Raw genomic sequence first — 5,800 nt, forward strand, 5'->3', positions numbered from 1 at the left:
CGAAGTGGGAGTAGGGGCAGAAGGAATAGAATTTGACTAATTACATGTTATTTAAAATCTATAATTTATGCCTGGAATCCTAAGATTTTAAACGCCAAAAGCCAAGAATCTGACCCCTTTGCTCTGCTCCGACATCCTTCTCTTTGTGTAATGCTGGAGCTGAGAATGTGGGGATGTGGGAGGAGGAAGGTCAGAAAGGAGGAAGTGCTGGAAATGGAGCCACAATGGGTAAGGTTTCAAAACAATATCCTGCTGCTTGTATAAATCTTTTTCTGAACTTTTGGGAGAAATGAGTAATGGAGGGTGTTAACGGCACAGTGAAGGGCAGGGAACCACTTAAAAGTCCCCCCAACCTCTCCAGGTCTCCAGGAATTTCTCGCTAGCTGTCTCTTCCTCAAGTTCTGCTCTTTCACAGTTCCTGAGCTGTTGCCCTCACTCTTTTTCTTCTCCTCCCATCTCTCCAAGCCGCCTCCCTTTCTGGTCTACCTACAGATACTCCAAGTTCAATTCATTTACTTAGCCTCCTTTTTGTATTATTCACTGCTTCCAGACCCAGTCCTGGATGGGGTGGGGATGGAGGGGAGTCCTTTCACATCCAAAGATTCCCTCTAGGAATTTTCTGTAAAAGGAGCAACTCCCCACCCTCATCCTCTGCAAATGCACGTGAATTATGCCTTCCTCTTATTTGAAAGCAACTGCAGTTCTATTTTGCTGTAAATAAAATTTCCCCTTTCTCTTTCACTCAAATGTAAACATTTATTTTTGTTTAGTTTTTGAATTATATTTACTTAAAAGTAATGGCAATCACTTCTGAACAAAGATTTGCTAATAGTTTCACCAGGAACCACAGCCCAGGAAAACGGAGCCAACTAAATTTGCATGCAAAGCAACACATCTCCCTGCTTCTAAAAATTCATACTTCCTTAACCGTTCTCCACCTCCTGGGGCTCAGAGAATTGAAACCCAAACCTACCACAGGCACTCCGCCCAGTTCCCTCAGTGACACAGAAACTGAATGAAAACTGCTGTTAAAGGGGCAAGAGACGGAGGCGCCGAGGACGTTATATTCATTTACGTGTTCTTGGTTTACCTCGAATGTTAAGCATGATTTTGAAGTGGGCCAGATATGTCACCCTAAAATATGCCTTAAAATTGATATCAACGTTATTTTGAGCTAAAGGCACTTTAAAAACCAGCAGGTACAAGAAGGATACTCTGATCCTCCCTCCACTTTTTCTTTCTAAAAGCAGGGGATAAAACCCTCATATGGAAGATGTCTTTCCTATACCAGAAGGAAAGTAGCCTACCTGTCATCAAGCCTGGAAATTGAGACTGAGAAAATTCATACAAATAGAACTTGTTCAAATAATTCTTATCTTCCTTTAGCCTCTCCGCGTAATTTAGTTATTTTGCCACAATTACCCCTAATTCAACCTCGTATAAAAGCATCTAGATCTTGCCACTTCCTTGGGTCTTCATTTCCTTTTGAGGGGTTCTGTGTCATGTAAATCGTATGCTAAATAAATGTGTATGCTTCCCTCCAGTTTATTTATCTTTATTTAATTCTCTGGCCCAGTGAAGATCCTAGGAGGGTGGAGGTAAACTTTTGCCTCTCCTACAATTTCTTTAGGTAGGTGCGTGTGTGAGAGAGGGGTGAAGGTGTGCAGGGGCCCGAGCCAGCAGACCAGCTCAATGTTTATTTTCATGGTCTTTTTCTTCCCTATTTCTTTCTTTCTTTCCTTCATTTTTTAATTGAAGTATAGTTGATTTACGACATTGGGCCAGTCTCTGCTCTACAGCAGCAAATGACTCAGTTATACACATATAGACATTCTTTTTTTTCATATGCTTTTCCATTATGGTTTATCACAGGATATTGAATATAGTTCCCTGTGCTATACAGTAGAACCTTGCTGTTTATCCATCCTATATATAATGGTTTACATCTGCTTATGGTTACTTTATTTCATTATGATTCAGAGTTCCGCAAAATATATTTTTTAAGGAATTAATTTGTATTTTTGTCTGCATTTATTCTTTTGAAAGTCAAATAGCTCTAGAAGGGGAAAGAGTCTGGGGAGGGATGTTTTCACATTAATATTCAGACTTCGACTCAGTCTCCTGCAAGTCTATTTGCCCCTCTATCTCTTCACACATACCATCCCCTCTCCGACTTTTCCAGAAAAGATACAACTCCCTTTCTCCTATGAGGGTGGGGTGGATGGGCACCATGGATATAATTGCTCCATATGTAGACTCAGTTGTTCACCTCTTTATTCACCCACATCCCCTGCACCTCCCAGACTTCCACAGCATCTCGTGTTTGTATTCTGAGCTTCTCAGGATTCTGCTTCTACTTTGCCAAATCCCTAACCATCCCTCTACCTGCTGTTTCTCTTCATATTTTGGGCTTCTGCACCACATACATTTACTGCTATAGTGGCCATGAGAAGGCTCTTCTTGTATCTCCCACTGCTGGGAGTGAGATTGATCCAGGGCGTGGTGGTCACCACTGAACACTGTTTTGACCAAGTGTTGTCCTGCTGGGGTCCACGGCCTCCTCTCTCTCCTGGGTATGGAGTCCTCTCTTGTTGCACACTGGGGCCTAGGAATTTATTTTTGGTGGCCGCCTTGAGCCCACACAATTCTACAGCTGTGCAGTAAGCAGTGGCAAAGAAGGAAGGTTGCCTCGCTCCTCTCTGCATTCAGGCCAATGGGTTTCAAAGCAGAGTTACTTGGACCTAGTGGTTTAAGTTTAGAAGAACAGATCTTTCTTTGCCTTTCTTTTCTTTCTTTTTTTTTTTTTTTTTTTGCCGTACGCGGGCCTCTCACTGTTGCAGCCTCTCCCGTTGCGGAGCACAGGCTCCGGACGCGCAGGCTCAGCGACCATGGCTCACGGGCCCAGCTGCTCCGCGGCATGTGGGATCTTCCTGGACCGGGGCTCGAACCCGTGTCCCCTGCATTGGCAGGTGGATTCCTAACCACTGTGCCACCAGGGAAGTCCCTGAATGTCCTTCTTATATCTGCTGTTTCTTAAGTAATTTTAATTCAAAATAATCGATGGGCCAAAGTGGCATATTTTGGGGCTGCCTGCAATCTTTATATCACCCAAGACATTCCACACTCACTCTCTTCTTTTTCACATGGGATAAAATCCAAACTCCTTGGACTTCATTTAGGGCCCTTCACCATCTGGCTTCACCCCACTTTTTCAGATGAATCTCCTACTCTTCCTCTATGCGAACTCTACACTGACAGAATTGACTGCTCATGGACTCTCAATGTGCCTTACTCATTTTGTGGTCATACCTAGCTCAGAGTTTTCCTCTTTTCCCACTCCAAATGTTCTCTCTCATCTCCCTAGGTCAAGCTTAAGGCTGTTCTCTTCAGAGCATCCTCAGTCTATTCCAATTCAGAGGTCCAGCTCTCTGTGAAGCATTTGATAGCATTTATGGTTGTAGCTTTCAGTTGACAATTATACAGAGTCTTGCACTATTTCATGTATAGTGATACCTCAAAAACCAAATTCTCGGCTGACACAGATCTATTCTTCTGAGCACAGATCCAGCTAGAGGGAAGCTGCGGGATTCCTTGGTGCTAATTAGTAGTAGTAATAGGTGAGGAGGAACAGGTAGTGATAGGTGAGGAGGCGCTGTCTTGGATCTTGGAGAAAGGCCAGAACTGGGCTCCTGTAACTCTGCAGAGCCAGCGCTTCTTGGGGCCTGGGCAGCCCTGGCACTGAGCCTAGGGAGCTGCTGTGTGGGCTCCACCTCTGTACAGCCCGTGGTCTCCAGTGGAGTTCTACGTCAAGAGAATTTTCCATTCTTTAGACTCACCTAAACCCTGGGGTCTTTGCACAGCTGCTTTCTCTGCTTGGAACCCCCAGCACCCAAATTTTACCCTGGCTGCTCTTTTCATTAGGATCCCTGCCCGAATACTCCCACTTCATCCCTTTCAGATCTCAATTAACCTCATCCCAATACTCTGCATCATCCTGTTTTTCTTCTATTTCTTATAGCACTTATCTGAAATTACCAACTCTATTTAATTCTTTACTTGCTTATTGTCAGCTCCACTGACAGTGACCCTGTCAGTCTTGTTAATTCCTGAATTCCCAGCACTTAGAACAGCACTGGCATAGAGTAGGTGCTGAATACATTGTTTATGAAATGAGTGAATAAACTGGGGAAGGACCTTCGGGCAGTTTCCTACACTTGAGTAAAGAGAGTTGTAGCTCTTTCTTGGAAGATAGGGAGAGGAGGTTGTGAGTCACATGACTCCAACCAGTGCCCTGAACTCTGTCTTTTCTCATCCAGCATCCAGATTTCGAGAAAGAACCATATCCATGGCTACCAGGGCCCAGGCCACATGCTGATCTTCTAGTTACCCCACTGCATGAGCTCATCCAATCAGACACCCCCTACAAAGTCCAAGGGAACTTAGGTCAGCTGGCCATAGTCATTGAAGGTGCTTCCTTAACTGCATTTGGGTGTGTAAACTTCAGGCTGGCAAGCTACAATGCTGGAACAGTGGTTCCTGAGTGAGTTTCATCTTTTTACAGTCTAATTTTCATATTTTTATTTTTGACTCTTTCATCTTTCTCATTGAAGTGTATCATGTAAAATGCACGAATATTAAGTGAAATTTTTACATCCGTACATGCCTAACCACCACCCAGACCAAGATGTATTCAACATCCCCACAGGTTCTGTCATACTCACTCCAAGTGCTATCCCCCAAGGGTAACCTGACCTAGATCCCCATGGATTATTTTTGCCTTTTTTGGGAATGTTGTATAAAAGGAATTAAACAGCAAGTGTTTCATTTTTAAAAAGTGGTCATCTAACCTGACACTGAATGAATAGAAGTGGCCTAGAGCATTTGCAATCTGCCTCAGTCTGCAGCAGTGTGACTCCGGCAGTGCAGGGTTTGAATCATGATTCACTCCCTGTATAACCTAGAGCAGAGCTTATTTAAACTTTTTGACCCTTGGTTTCTTCATCTAGAAGATGGAGAGAATAATCATTCCTACGTTGGAAAGTGCTTGTTAGGATGATAATTATATGTAAAGTGCCTCACTGCAGTACCTGGAACATAGTGAGTGCCTGATAAATGTGTGTTGAATATATATTCTTGGCTATAGTCGGCATTCATTAAATATAGTTTCAAAGACTCTATTAGCCATATTCCTGTTTGTAGTATGGATTTCTCTTGCCTTCTGTGAACTACCTTACACCTCCAGGACTTCAGTTTAGGTACCTTTTTTTTTTGCCCAGCGGCTTTCCGGATCTTTGTTCCCTGACCAGGGATTGAACCCAGCCCTGGCAGCGAAAGTGCCGAGTCTTAACCACTGGACCGCCAGGGAATTTCCCAGGACTTCAGTTTAGGAATGTGTGTGGGTGTGTGGCCAAGGACTTCTGCAAAGACTTTTCTTCGCACTTTCTGGCATTAAACGTTATGACTTTGGCTTCCTTCCTTCGGATTTTGTTAGCCAGGGTCAAATACCAGAGTAGGGGGTGGCGGGCAAGGATCCTTTCTCGGAAAATGGGCCAGAAGTGTTGATCTTTTTCAGACATTTCACTTTATTACAAGAAACATTTATGGAGCAAGTGCAAAGCTCCGTGCTTGTCATTCATGTTTTATTCGTTCCCTCACTCACTCACAAGTCAAATCCAATCTTCGCTGCATCTCACTTTCGTGGCATCGGTTCAGGATGAGGGGCGGTCCCTTTAAGGCCCTGGAAAGGGTCTCGGTGTTGGTTTCCGCGGGGAGGCCACGCCCCATCACGTGCGCGTGGTCT

Source organism: Globicephala melas, chromosome 3 (genome assembly GCF_963455315.2).
Source record: "Globicephala melas chromosome 3, mGloMel1.2, whole genome shotgun sequence".
In the NCBI taxonomy this organism is placed as follows: domain Eukaryota; kingdom Metazoa; phylum Chordata; class Mammalia; order Artiodactyla; family Delphinidae; genus Globicephala; species Globicephala melas.